Source organism: Passer domesticus, chromosome 3 (assembly GCF_036417665.1).
Source record: "Passer domesticus isolate bPasDom1 chromosome 3, bPasDom1.hap1, whole genome shotgun sequence".
Lineage (NCBI taxonomy): Eukaryota > Metazoa > Chordata > Aves > Passeriformes > Passeridae > Passer > Passer domesticus.
This window is the reverse complement of record NC_087476.1, coordinates 33449170-33465112: the sequence shown is the minus strand read 5'-3', so window position 1 is coordinate 33465112 and position 15943 is coordinate 33449170.

Here is a 15943-nt window from a genome sequence, read left to right as displayed (position 1 = left end):
TAGCAAGGCCCAAGAAACTGAATCCCAAACTGTTTCATTTTATTTTGAAATATATAGGGAACAAAAAGATCAGAAGATGTCTTCTTTGAGAAACATTGAACTAATGTATTGAATTTTCCCTGTGACAAAATTAATGTGCCCAAACTTCCCTCGCTGTTTGCCACAGGATAATTTCTTTACTAATAATTCTTGATTTAAATATCTGTCTATTCAGACTGGGGGAAAGGAAGAAAGCAGTTCTATCTCAAAATTTGGATTTTCTAAGAGCTCAGAGTACTTAAAAACAGAAAATTCCCTGGTATTACAAACAATGGATACTTAGTCTGTCAAACCTTTACCTGACTGGCAGCACTGAAAGGCTCGAGTCTGCCTGCCTTTAGGCAATTATTTCTTTAGAAACAGGTTGGTCTGACAAAACTGGGGAGAAAAAAAAGATGTTGAGTCATACTGTAAATTGTAAATTAATTTCTTTTTTTATCTCCATGTTAGAGACTCAGCTGTCAAGATACCTTGGGGAAAGAAACAGCTTTCTGAGAACCATGAAGTGCAGCAGGGGTGAAGAAGAAAGACTGAAAACCTTTCCTGAGAGGATGTATGGTTTTGAGTAAACAGTCAAGTGAAATTAAAGCTAAGGAAATGGATTTTTAATGCTCAAACTCAGAGAAGGATAGCCACGGTACCTCTGTAGAAAGAAAAAGATTCTGAAACCCGAAAATGATAAATAGTAGAGGTTAGAAATAGAAAGGAGGGGAAAGGAGGGAAAGATCAATCTTAGCACATTTAAAAAGAACAGATTATGACAGGATAAATGCAAATAGTTGCATGAAGATGTGAATTGCTGAGTCAAAGGTGGCCACAAGACACAGGGAGTTCCGTGCTGTTCAGTGGCAGTTTGAAAGATATTCAGACCTCTTCTGGACCTGTTTCTGTACACAGTTAATGACTTAGTATTGAAACTTCAGTGCTGCAAGGTCAACTGCTGCTTACTCTGGCATTTATGTTATTTCTGTCACTCTGAAAAACAGCTCTGCGATTTTTAGAACCATGCACATTTGCAAAAATCATATTTTGAAAGAGAAGTCTGGCTCCACTTGTCTCATAAAAGTCTGCACTTAACCATTTTTTAAAAAATACTATTATTCTAAGGTCAGTGGAAACTCCATTAAAGTGTTTCAGGAAATCATCAGATCGTTAGAGCAATGGAAACTGAAATGTATGCAATGTGCTGATTTCAAACACATGATAAAACTGGGCAAGAAATCAAGTGTGCAACATTCTCCTTTGGGACCCACACGGCTCCAGCGTGATTTTATCATGCTACATGCCAGTGACTGCTCCTAGCTCACAGTGGCTACTGGAAGGTCTTTTTCCCTCAGAGATACATCCACTGTGACCTCTCAAGGCAGCCTTTGAAACCAAGCAGAGACATACCTTTTTCTCCCTTAGCTACCCAGGGAAACATATGTAGGAGTTGTTTTGTCCTCAGGAGTGTGCCTGAAACCTAAATCTCCCACCTTGAAGGTAGGACCTTAGAGTCTTGCCATTGTGCACTGAAAATGTGCTCAGAAAGGCAGGGTTTGAAAACCACAAATCACATCAGTTTAACTGCAAGGCTTGTGTGAATGCATTACAAGAAAGAAATTACCAAGGGAAGCATGTGTCTGCAGTGTGCTCAACAGTCCTTTCACCCTCCCCAGTTCCTGTGACAGGATGGTGAAAGCTCTGTGATAATCTTGTGAGAGGTCACATCCAAATGTGTGAGAGGTCACATCCAAATGTGTGAGAGGTCACACTCAGATGGACTGAAGCATTTATACCCCCAGGACCTGTTTCCCTTTATCGCTCAGATCCAACAGTGCAGGTCCTTCTGACCCAAACCTCTCCCCTTTTTCCTCCCTCCTCCTGCCTTATATTCCTCTGGTTCATTAGGTCAAGCAGGAAAGGCACTAAAATTTGCTTCCATTAAGTCAGTACTTGATGCCATCTGTTGTGGAGATTAAATTCTCTTTTGGACAGGGCAGAAGGATTTCTCCATGCACAGTTCACAGCTATTCCAGGATTTACCAAGTTCTCAGCTTAGCATGAAGTAGAACTGATCTGGGAAAAGCCCAAATCCCATTATATAAATGTTTCATGTTAGAACTCCTCCTCTGAACCCACACCAAGTACCCTGCCCATCGTGTGTTCTACGATTTCATAAGTGTGAACAAATGACACAGCTCATTATTGATCTCATTGGAGACTTGTGGTGACAGGACTCTGGAGGGTACCTCAACCCAGTTCCCAGCCCAGTGTTTGGAGAAGCTTTTGGGACAAGCTGTACTAAGATGGCCCAACAGGTCCCATCCTGTGGCAGGAGGTGACCCCTTCAGATCTCTGTCTCCCACACTTCTGCAAGCAGAGTTTGGGAAGGGCAGCACTCACCTTTGCTCTGCTGTCATGCTAACATTGCTTTACTAATAAACTATAAACTGTGACAAAGAATAGATTTGTTTTTCAGAACAAATGTTGGAATGGAACACCCAGTAGAAAACAAATCTGTGAAAATTTTAATTTCACACATGTTTTTTCTTGAGTAACATCCACATGGGATGTCTAATTTATTGTGACTACAAGTGTCACCTTTAAATCCCGAAAATCTGGGGCAAAAATGAAGTCAAAACACATAGAGGGAAAAGTAACTCTGGTATTATTTGTAATGTCAAAACAAGACATTACCCAAAAAACTTTCAAAGTTAAAACTAATAACATGGAATGTATTTTAAAACAGCATGCAGAATAGCTAAAAAAGATTTAATTTTGGAAGAACTACTCCCAGCCCCAATTCATGTGTTCACAGCAAGCAATATGTTTTTTAAAAAAAGCAAGCAGAGTTGTTTTATTAGCTGGCCTTCCTCACCTTCTCTTTGACTCTTTGTGTTTCAATGTGCCCAGAGGATTGGCAGATTGTTAATACAGCCTCAGAAAACACACATCTTGACCCAAAATGTCATTTTAGGCAGCAAGAGAACAGGGAAAAAATCAGTAGATGATAGAAAATCCCATTAAATAATTATACAAGAAGAGGAAGAGGTCTCTGGAATATCAAACCTTCTGAAAAATGAACATTTTTATAAGGATAAGGGCGAGATTAAGTGGGAGGTCTTGGTGCATTCTGTTATATATTAAATCCTGTCCTGACACAGAAACCTCAACACATGGAGGCATTTAGAAGAAGTGAACAACTCAGGAAGAAAACTGGCAAGCAAATAAAATTATTGTGAAAAAATTATTAGTACTGGCTGCTTGTTTTCAGTGTTATTGTTTACTAAGAAATTAGCACTTCACTGCCTGAGCCAAGAGCTTACTATGGAAGTGTTAATCTTAAAGAAGATAAAATAGAGGAAGGTGGGAAGATTTTATTCTCCCTTTAATTTTTTTTCCAAGACCAAAATAATGTATTTCCTTCAAATAAGCATAGCTACCACTGATGTCCACACAAAACCACACAAGTGGTTGGGTTTGGATGTGCCTTAGCTGCACATAGCTGATACTGTGGTTCAAAACTGGTAAAAGAAACAATGATATATGAAGAGACATCAAAATGGGCATTAATTTACTTCATAAACAAATGTTTTCTTCTAAACCTTTTTTTTTCCTGCCTTCTGTTTTGTTTGCTTGTTTGTCACTGGATGTTTGAGCAGGTAAAACAACTTGACCTTGACCTTATTTGGATTTATCACAAAACAAATTAAGACAAGAAGTAAACAAGTCCAGTAAATTACAGGTGCATCCTTGCTTATTGCTCTCAAAGCCCAAAAATTTCTAAATGTGAAAGTAAAGAAGGAAGGCAGATTAACCCTGACACACAAATATCATTATTTCTAAGACAGTTTCTGTGATATGCCCTTGTCTGTATCACATAGCAGGTGCTATTTATGACAGTAGACATAACAAGAGCAGGGCTGATAGGAAAATACTTCCCTGTTTGTAGAGGATCATGAAGCTTTGCTCTGCCACCTTTAAAATTCCCTATTTTCTTTTCTCACTCCATCGTTGGATAAATCCAGGTATACTTGTGAGTCCTTAAAATGCACAGCTAGATTAGCTACAAACAGGATGATGACCACACACCTGGTAATTCTCTGCAAGAACCCCGTGACTTTTGATCTGACAATTACCTCCATGAGTATGTTATTTATTTTCACTCTAACCATCTTAAAGGCAAACCAAACTACCCAGATGTAATTGCAAAATCCAAGGACAGAGAATCATATTCAGGTTGACTTCACAGATAGAAAACAACTGATAAGCCACAGTATAACAGCTGACTGCAGTTAGCCTTTAACTGAGATCCAGCAGCAGCATGTGCTTGTTAATATGCTGCTTTAAAAGCAAAAAAAAATCACACAGTCCTGTCTTGTTTATGGGACAAGTAAAATTAATGGAAAATGTTAATCTCTGGTCTAACATGACCTGTTTACCCTGTGAAGCCACAGTGCAGTGAGTATTATTCAATACTGACTCTCAAGTTGGACTGCTTTGGCTTTGCCTTTACACTGTGAAACCACTGCTTTAGTGTTCACTTATAAAAGTTGTTTTTTGGTTTTTTTGGGTTTTTTTTAATCATTTGCGCATACATGTATTTAAACACAAGCAGGTACTTCTATCCAGTGTTACATAACTCTAATACTAATTTCTCCATTTATCTTCACAGGAGATATAGGTAGGAAAAATAAAAGGTAAACGGCGTAACCTCACTTAAATTTATTAACAGAGTCCTTTGCACCTTCATCCCTGTGTTCCACTGCATGTAGATATTCCAGGCAGTTTGAATCATTAGTATAGAATTAGAAATACAGAACAGGTTTGCAATGACCTCTCCTTGGACACAGAGATGAAATCTGTATCTCACTGCAGCAGAGAGGGAGGCCAAGGAGACCACCTGAACTTGAATGAAAAACATGCACTGGAGAAAAATAGGTGTTGTGCTGGTTTTGGCTGGGGTGGAGTTAGCTTTTTCCAAGTGGCTTGTAGGGGGCTGTGTTTTGGGCTTTATATCATCATCCCTGTGTTTGCTGAACACAGGGTTGATGATATAGAGATGTTTCTATTATTGCTGAGCAGGGCTTACACAGAGCCAAGTCCTTTTTACTCTTTGTGCTGCCACGCTGGGGAGGGGACTGGGAGAGCCCAGCAGGTTTGGAGGAGCTGGGACAGGTGGTCCCAATGGATCAAAGGGATACTCGGGACCATATGACTTCATGCTCAGTGTATAAGGTGGGGAGGAGAAATGGGGGGGAATGTTTGTAGTGATGGTGTTTGCTTTCCCAAGTCACCACCAGATGTGATGGGGCCCTGCTTTCCTGGAGACTGCTGAACACCTGCCTGGCCATGGAAGCATTGAATTCATTCCTTGCTTTGCTTTGATTATGTGAGTAGCTTTTACTTTCCCCATCAAACTGTCTTTATCTCAACCCACGAGTTTCCTACCTTTTACCCTTCCAATTATCTTCCTTATCCTGCAGGTGGGGGAGTGAGCAAGTGGCTGCGTGGGGCTTGGCCTCTGGCTGGGGTTGAACCATGGCAGGTGTAAAGGTACTAGAAGCTGCCAAGCTAATGGATTTATAAGAAAGAAGACCAGGAGCCAGAGGGATTTGCATGCAGATACTCCTTGTGGCATGGATGGAGCAATTGGACAGGAAGAGGATGGAACTGAAGACTTAGAAGTTGAACTGCACTACCCAGCACCTCAGAGGGAGAGTAGAGTTCATAGACAACCGGAGAAGAGCCCAGGGCCTCCCAAGGTAGTAGAAATACACCACAAAAGTACAGTCAAGCCTAATTCTCAGTGCCCCTTTGAACTGTGCAGAGGCCTTTTAAATAGTGATCTCTCAGATGCCAGGGAACAGGAGTCTCTTCTGACCTTCACCAAACTGCTTAAAAAGGGTGATGGAACATTGCTGGATTCAATGTTCACAGCACATAGTTCTGTTTTCTTTCCAGAAAATTGGTTGGTTAGCTCACTGGACAGAGGAAAGAGATAAAACAACTTGTGGAGTTGATCTCTGGGCTTTCAGACCACACTTTGATTCAAGAAGCAAGAGACATCCCAGTGCATAGGCTGGCTGGGAGAGTGGGAGACCCTCACACAGCTCACCCAGTGCAACAGGGAGACTTCTGGGTTCTCACTGTAGAAACCCAGGGATATCAATGTTTTTTTTCTTCAAACAGTTCATTAAAATCAGCTGTTGTTTGATTTGCAGCCTCTGTGGGAAGGGCAGGCTGCACCTCGCTCCCAGCTGGCACAAGCTCAGCAGATTGACTGGCAGTCCCAAATCTCACAGCCTGATCACCAACCTCATTCAACAAAGCTAAAAGAGAGATAATAGTTGGCAAGGAAGCAGCTGACCCAGGAGCAAGAGACATTCATTTTTCCCACCCTTTAGACCAACACCAGCCTACCCAAAGTCTTTTTATCGGGTGAAATTTCATCTGTTGCAGAGGAGTTCTGAAAGAGATGACTCACTGAGAAAGATAAGGTTCTCAATGAGGCCATAAATAACAAATCTAGACAGCAATGTCACCCCTACATTTTGGGCCATTGAATGTGAACATAATGAAGTGCAATGTGCAGCAACTGAAGCTCAGAGAAGACACACAGTTTTTCACACAACCTGGTGGTAGATTTGAGACCCAAACCCAGTTTTCCTGTTTATTTGCCTGGCACCCTGCCAGCCAGGGCCCTTTGGAGTCCTGGGCTGAGCCCCAGATTAAATAAATTCTTATTCTTTCTTGCATTGTAGGACAGATCTCTCCAACTGAAGCTTTATGCATTTGGGAGCCCATTCATGTGCTGACAAGCCTGCAGTGGCCCAGCCTCTGAAAAGCAAACAGAAACACTTTTGGGGCACAACTCCAAGGTCTGCAACACTTGCCAGAGCAGCACACACCTCCTCCTTTTTATTCCTCTCAGGTAACAAGCTTAAATTCAAAGCACCCCTCAGGAGGTTTCACCAGACAGCTCTTTACAGTGCTTTGAATGACTCCATTAGCAATTGGCCTTAGCAGGAGCAGACCACTTTTTGGTTTAGTCAGATCCTCAGTCAACCCTCTCTGCCACAAGGGCTCTACAGAGGGATCTGGACAGGCTGGATCAATGGGTCAAGGCCAAGTGCCAGGTCCTGCACTTGGGTGACAACAGCCCCCTACAGCACTGCAGGCTGAAGGAAGAGTTCCAGGAAAGCTGCCCAGAGGAAAAGGACCTGGTGGTGCTGGTTGGCAGCAGCTGACCATGAGCAGAGTGTGCCCAGGTGGCCAAGGCCAATGGCATTCTGGATTGTATCAGAAATGGTGTAGGCAGCAACTTTTCCTCTCTACTCAGCCCTGGTGAGGCCACACCTGGAGTGCCGTGCCAATTCTGGGCCCCTCACCACAAGAGAGACACTGGGGTCTGGCACATGTCCAGAGAACAGCAACAAACTGGTGAAGGGTCTGAAGCACAAGTCTGATAATGAGCAGCTGAGGGAGCTGGGGGCATTTAGCCAGGAGACAGGGAGGCTTGGAGGACACCTTTTGTCAGCCTACAACTGTACAGGTTCCTGAAAGGAGGCTGTAGCCAGCTGGGGATCAGTCTCTTGTCCCATGTAACAAATGACAGGATGAAAGGAAATGCATTTAAGTCATGCTGAGGAGCTAGATTAGAGGAGAATTTCTTCAGTGAAAGCATGGTCAGACATTAGATACAGCTGCCTAGCCAAGTAGTGGAATCACCATCCCTGGAAGTGTTCAACAGGCCTGCAGAGGTGGAATTTAGGGACATGGACCTTGCATTGCTGGGTTACCAGTTGGATTTGAGGTCTTTTCCAACTTTAATAATTCTATGAAAATTCAGAAACCTTCCTCTAAAACCAGCAAGTAACCATCCCTCAGCCAGTGCCAGCATTGGTCTCCTTCAAGCAGCCAAACCAAGGAGCTGCACCTCTGAGGGGATGCAGGATGAACCATGGTCATTTTTGTTCTGGGGCTTGTTCAGCCTCTGCTTCTCTAGGAGCTGTGCCATACTGGGGGGACCTCCTCAGCCTCTCAAAGGTGACCTTATTGTCAAAAGAACTCACTTGGCTGAGGGAAGGCAGCTACACCCAAGCCTGGACAGTGCCGTGCCTGCAGGAGATGCTGCAGAGGCCAGTAACAAACATGACTGCATTAGGCTGGTTGTGTATGCAAAGGTCAGAGCCTGAGAGTAAAGCCATTCTTAAAGGGAGAGAAAGCACAGGATGCAGACATGGAATGCAAAAAGGAAGGAAGAAGAGGCTTGGCTCCTCAGTGGCAGCAGTGGCTTTGCCTGCTGGAGGGAGGGTGCAGAGGGCTGCATGCCCAGCCCACTCCCCATGCTGAGCACAGTGTCTGCATTTGGCTCACAGGCCCTTCTCAGATAATAAGTTGTACACTGCCCTGGCTCTCCCAGAAAAGCTGTTATCTCACCAGAACTAAGAACTAAATTACTCCTTGTTTTTTCTCCATTTGAGTCTGTTCACCCACAAAGCACGTCCCTTTTGGCAGGGAAAGGGCTGGTATAACTGTGCACCACAAGAGGGTCAAAGCTTTTGTGCTGGGGCAAAGTGCCCACAAACCGAGGGAAGTTCAAACAGCGCAGAAATACACATTCTTACAATGTGGTGGTGGTTTTAAATAAATTATTCAGTCGCCTTTTTTTTTTTTTTCTATAAGATTCCTTTAAAGTGCAGAACACAGTCCCCCACGCAGTTAACAAAATCCCTGCTACCGGCAATGCTGTGGTGCCCTCAAGTGGATGCAGAACACAGAGAAATGTGCTACATTGCAGTCCCTGCTCCCCGTCTCGCAAACCCAGCTGCAAAGCTCCTGCTCACCACAAGAGCTCTTTGCAATGCCAGAGGAATAAATGTGCTTCAAGATTAAGACTGCCAGACCAAAATTTCTCACTTGAGAAAAATTTATTTTTCAAGACATTTTTTGATTTATGAAAAAAACTTCAAAAGGGGGATTAGTTACAGCATGATATTTCCAAGGAAGCTGAAAATAGAGATGCTTTTGGGTCCAACCACAGACCAAATGCCCTTGAGCTTGATTCTCCTCACCAGATGTAGTACTGCTGGCCTTTTTCTGGAAATTGGCAGTAGATACCAAATTGCCTGACATCAGCCCCTACCAGTGTGCCATCCAACCACTTCTCAGTGCCAGCAGATGTGAAATACCCCGTTTCCCACCTGCTGCTTCACTGGTGGCAAGTTACCCATGCAGGGCTTCCTCATTCTCATGATTGCTCTTCCTATATACTGTGCTTTTTGTCACATCACAAAGATGTAGGGGCAGCACAGGCTCCAACAGCCAGCCTTAAAGAAGACAGGGAAGACCTTGAGAGGCTGGAACGGTAATAAAAACATCCTGACACCCAGGTCACATAATTTTTAAAAATTCCTAACTTTGAAGACTACACAGTGGGCGTGGTTGTGCTTACTGCTCAGAGGTCACAGGGCAAATCATGCTACTGCTAGAGAGAACTTGAATCATGGGGGAATGATGCAGAACTTAAGAGCAGTGTTTGGTTAATTTTCTTCAGCTAAACACTCCATGGGCAGAGGTTCTGTTGGCAGAGCACTGCAGGTGCTGGTCTGGGGCACACACATTCCCAGCTCGCTGCCTACCATGGCCCTTTCCACAGAGCTATTCCCCAGTAGTCCCAGTTTATCCTGGTGCTCAGGGTAGGGCTTGGCATTTGCCCCTGCTAAATTTTATAGGGTTCCTGTTTATCCATTCCTCCAGCCTGGGAAAAGCATCCCTGACCTCAAGCATTAATCATCTGCAAGTTTGATGAGGGTGCATTGCATTGCCTCCTCCAAGCCATTGATGATGTAGAATAGGACACACCCGAGCAACAAGTAGAGAACTGCAAGGGGTCTGAGAGTGCAACTCATTAACCACTGCCCTGTGATCCCAGTCATCCAGCCAGCATTTCACCTATTTTCTAGCTGTCCATCCACCCTTCCACTCAATCCCTAATATCCTGCCTTGTTTACAGGAGTTTTATGGGAGGCAGTGCCAAAAGTCTTGCTAAAGTCAGAGGAAACATCATCTCTTGCTCACCCCTCATTCCCAGATCCAGTCATTTCACCACAGAAGGCCATCAGATTAGTCTAGCATGACTTAATCTTGTGAGCAGCTGTGGAAAGAACTGGCAATACAAGACTAAAGCTACCTCAAACCATATTGATTAGAAAGAACATTCCTATGTGCGTGGAGGAATCATGGCCAACCAGAATCAAACAGAAGCAGCTGTCCAACAGAACAGGAATAAATACAAAACTTCTTAAAGCAGTGAACTAAGTTCAGAAATGGCTTACCTAAGTTAGTTCTCTGAATCAGCTGTTTTGGAGTATTCCTATGCAAAACTATCCAAGCCACTGTTAAAAACCTGGTAAAGATTTAAGTCTCAAAGAAGTTAATTAAAGAACCTGATTACAATACCTGTGAGTCACTGCAGGAGTGCATGGGTAATGCACTCCCAAAAAACCAGCAGGACATGGGGCTTCTAGCATGTGGGCCAGGCACAAACAGACCCCAGTAAGCAGCATGTTTGAGCAGAAACAGCAGCTTTGACCACAGCCTATTGTCACAGAAGATTTTAGACTCACTACTGGAAGACCAGTGTTTACTCTGGACAAAAAACATTTTCCATCCCTGTCCTCAAAAAACATGCCTTTCAGACATAGTCAAAAAGCTCTGTGTGCTTTAAGTCAAGGTAGGTAACACATAAATCAAATGCTAACCTGGGAGATATTTGGTGAGTGCAGAAATTTTTCCCTGGGGATGCATCAGAAGTGAGTTAAACTACAGTGCAGAGCCAGGGGCATGTCAGTATTGTACAGCTCAGCCAACCATTACAAGAGCTATAACTAAACACAAAACCTTACCAAAAGAAGGCAGAGCTAGGAATACAAATGATTGTTCATAATGTCTTAGGGACAGATAAGGAAGCCGTCAGTACAGGTAGAAACATGTTTAAAAGGCACCTAGACTCTGAGTAATAAAATTATTTTTTATAGAGATTTAAGAAAGCTAAATGACATTTCATATTGCTTTAAGGTGGTCTGAGGACACTGTCAACACCTGCCAGTTCTATGCCAAAAAATACAGGCTTATGCAGAGAACAGGAGGGACTGCTGACATTGCCATAGCAGCTCTCACACCAATGCCACTATCAATTTGGCACTGGCTGGACAACAACATATTGTTCTGTAGCATCATCACTAATAACAAACCCCAGGACAGCACAAAAAGAATCCCTGCCCACTCCTGGCACTTTGTTCTGACTGTGACACTGGGACAGCTGAAGGAAGCAAACCTGCTCTCTGACTGCTGCTGGTACACACCTGGTTTGGATACAGCTCACATTAAAAGTTTGCACTCATTAATACAAGGGCAACCAGTAAGCAGCAGTCACTTGCAACAGAAATATATTAACTTACTTGCAGAAATGAAACATGAAGCAATTAAAAGGTGATGTTTTGTTCAAGGCAAATAGTTGAGTTCAGGATGTAGAAGATGCAGCAGAATATCCTTCTGCTGAGGAGATCTCTTCTGGCCCTTAGTGCTCACCAAGCACCAGTCCTGGCCCAAGCTGAAATGCACTTCCCAGGGCAGGCTTGTGGCCACACCAAACCAGAAGCATGAGCAGAGCACTCATTTATGGCTTGCCTCAGACTAAGCTCCTCAGGCTTCTGATTCTTTTCTGACCATTCTGGCCAGCAGGTGACATCCGCCCTGGGCAGCCACACTGCCTACAGGAAAGAGCTGCTCTCCAGAGACATAGAGGCTAAAAAAGAGATTAATATCACCATATGCCATACCCTCTGGGAGGCTGGCAACCTCAAAAATAAAATGTTCAAGACACAAATTGGAGAGAGACATTTCTCCTTACCAGATAGCTCCTAAATCTGTAACTGCAAAAGCCAGGCAGTTTCATTTTGTTAAGCAAAGAGGATAGAAGGATTGCAAGATACTCCATTAGAAACAAGTGATCAGAGTCAAAGTAGCAGGACAAAGAAATGCAGATCAAGGAATACAGCTTCTGATTTCTAAAAAACTCAAAAAAACAGGAATTCCAGATACAACATTTCATGACTTTATTTCAAAAAAGGAGGGGAGTTCTAGGACTTATCAAAAAAAAATTTTTCATCTAAGAGGTAATCAAAATGAACAGGATGTTCTCCCACATGAAAAGAAACAGGGAAAATGAGGACAATAGACACATAACTAAATTTACATATAACCCCAAAAGAAATCTATTCTCTGCCTCAGTTTTCAGTGAGGACTGTGATGCCTCCTTGGGGCAAAGGCATGGTAGCCATTGAAACTGAGCATGCTGTTGCACAACTCCATTGTCCTGGAACTGGAAGAGCAGCTGTATCTGCAAGGAAGAGAAGGTGCTGATCACCATCTCAGAAGCATCACTGCACACCTGCCCCAGGCCACTCTTTCCTCAGCATCCCATCCTGGTCAGACACAAGCTCTGAGGCAGCATGGACCTTAATTCTAACCCAAACAAGCTGCCTTTCAGAAACTTTGCAAGGATTGGCAAATGAAACTGCAGCTTAGGTAAACTCATTTTGAAGTGAATGTAACATGGTTGAAGATCACCAAGACCACAAAAGGCAATAAATGTACTGATCCATGCAAGACTAACTAGCCTGACCTCAAAAGTATATAATGATTGAAAACATGTAACAATAATGTAGAAATTGACATAAAATTCAGCTTGGGTATTTATGATAAATGAGACCCTACTGAATAGTTTCTTCCCTTATGACAATCAGAAGAACAGGAAGCATTGCATATATCTTCCCATCTTCCAGCACAACTTTTTAATGATTGAAATGAGGGAAAAGTGAACCATTAAGATAGATGACAACATACAGTACTAACATTTATGTTCATCATGTGACTTTGGATGTTATCCTTCTGGTCAGAAAGAAATCAGAAGCCCGAGTTGCTCAGTGCAAAGCAAGACCAGTTTCAGTAACCTGAAAAGAGGCTCTTGGAGCACCTTCAAAGTTTAAGGATCACAGATAATTAATGACACCACCAACAGTCTAATAAAATTTATTCTTACCTCTATCTTTATCATCCTCAATTCAGGATCAGTCATTTGTGTCTAGGTGATAAGGAAAAAAGCCACAACAACCTCAATCATACATAGAGCAGGTTAAGTACCTAGTGCCAGAGCCTTTCACTGTGTGCTGTAAGATAACTGTTGGAAGTGAAAAAGGCAGACAGAAGAAGAGTTCTGCATTAGTAATTTTTTTACTAGTTATGAAGCATATCTGCTTAAGCCAAGAAAAAAAAATGCTGCCTAGGGATTGTACTTTGAAAAGTATTCTCTGAAAAGATAAATATTTCCCTCTGAAAAGGCTCCTGGTGAAACTTCTGAAATGCTTTCATCTTCAATGCCTTGTGTCTGAATGTGGCCTACCAGGATGCACAGAAGGGCAAAGATAGTTCAGTAGGTGGATCAGGAAAATGCTCTATAGAAAATTCTGACTCACTCAGCCAAGAAGGAACTCTGGGAGAAAGGAGAGCAGAAACCATCCCAGAGGGCTCATAACAGCTCACAAGGCAGAACAGTGAGGATGTAGCACCTCCCTGTCTCTGGCTGGACTTTTTTTCTTTGTTGTGTGTGTGGGTTTTTTTAACTGGATCCATTCACACCAGCAACTACAACGGGGTTTTTCTTTAGACCAAGTAGATGCTTCATCTAGTCCTGGATTTATATCTTCATATTTCCTTTATGCTTGGCCTGTCTTAGGGAAATTCTTCATTATTAGGCTGTGATGTTCTAAGAGATGCTCAAGACGAAAATCAATTAACTCCTGTGTCGATATAGACCTCAAGTTATTATTATAATCGCAAAATTCAGAAAAAGATACAATATCTCAGTAAATAGAATGAGTAAGCCTCCACTTGTAGTGACTCCTGTTCACTGTAATCAGACACAATGAATAAGCTTTTACGGAAAATGTGCTTGGATGTAGCTTGGGATGCACAACTCGTGCATTAGCAATGTTTATGAATTGACTCATACAGCTCTATCCGTTTTGAAAATTTATAGGTTTTCAGACAGAACAAAAACAGGATGTCCAACATGTAGGAAAGTTTATTTTTCACTTGTCTTCCATGAAGCAGAATCTCCCTGAACTCAAAAAGATCCTTGGCCAGAGTCTGAATGGACAAGACTTAATACTCCAATATAGTGACAGACCACAAAGTGATGAGCAAGTGCTTTGGGGTCCTTATTATTCAGCTCTTATTCCAGATCCTGGGAGAACCTAAACTCCAGGACATGGAGGTCTTATGTTTCACAATTGTGGCAGGAGTCTACACAAATGATACCAGGCCCCTGTCTAAAGTGAAACCCAGAAGAATTTGAAAGGAACACTGTGAACTCCCTGAACTAGCATTTCCCCATGAAACCAGCACTGGAAAGGTTCCAGCTATTGCCTTGAAACAGGGCGTAAGGACATGCATATAGCAAAGTGTGAGGCAAGGTGCTGTGGGAAGACTGAGCACACAGGGAGCTCTGAAAAAGAAGGGCTAGCTAAACAAGTTTTGCAGGACCCACCCATGTACAAAAACCCACCAGTGTGCCAAAGTGGTTATTGAAACATCACGACCTGCACCGACCTAAGCTGCTGGCAGGAATTGCTGCTGGTGTTATCAGCAGGCAGCGTGTGAAGTGGGACCTAGTGCCAACTAGGTCAGGACGTGGTTACAAGCAGAGTCCAGAAAGTCACAGCATGTGTACAGAACCTAAAACTGCATCTGTGGGACCAAACCTCTGACAAGCAGATCTGATCCCTCCTTCTACCACCACTGTGGCTGTCTGTTCTAGCTACTTGCTTTCTTGCAGCCTTGCTCCAAAGCTGACACCCAGGCAACTGCCTGCCACAATCCCAGCTTCCAGGTGCCCTTCTGAGGTACAGCTATGATCTCAGCAGGGAAGTTACAGCACAGCTACAAAACCTGCCTGACTCCTTGAGGCAATGGCTCAGATGGCAGGTGGGAAGCAAGATAAGGCAGCACAGCTCTGGCCAAGCTGCTGCTGGTACACATACCTGCTAAAACATGATTACCTTCCATTAACACTGATGGAGCAAATACATTCGAACACCGCTTGCAAAAGGTGCCACACTGACAGGCATGGAGTCAGAAATCAAGTACCCAGGGCCCAAAGACACCCAACCACTTAAGGAATCTACTGTCACAGGGATCAGAGCACAAGGCAGCGTGGTCTGCTAAACTTTTTTATCATGAACCCTTTGAGCAAGGTAAGCAACGTCATTTCTGGCAAAACATCCCAGGCACTTAGATATATATAGGGGGAATTCCCAAGCCAGAGATTACATCTCACCACTTACATACAGTGCCAAGGATCATCCTGACCTCCTTGAATATATCCAATCTCTTTTTGAATACACTAGTATCTTTCGCTTCCACAATACTTCAGATGTACTTACATGTTGCATACTAAACCCTAGGATCTTCCTTTCATCCATTTCTAACAGTCTGACTGATCATTTCATCAGCTCCTAGCCTGCACAATGATGATTCCTCCTATCCAGCAGCCAGCCAGAGAGTTTCCTAAGGAAGTCATACAGCTTTTAGTTTTGTATGGAAGTAATTTCCATCTCCTTGAAGACCTGCATTGGGTCTCTCCATATTCTCTAGATTTATTAAACCTTTTCAAGGAGTGCAGACAGCATTCAAATATATTTACATAGCAGCACACCAGTATTTTCTTGCATTCTTGTCCTTTCCCAATAATTAATATTCTAATTGGTTCCTTTGGTACAAGGTTTGGGCAGACATTTTCAGAAAACTATGCATAATAGAGGAGAACCATCCCCAAATACCACTCCACAGCCCCTTG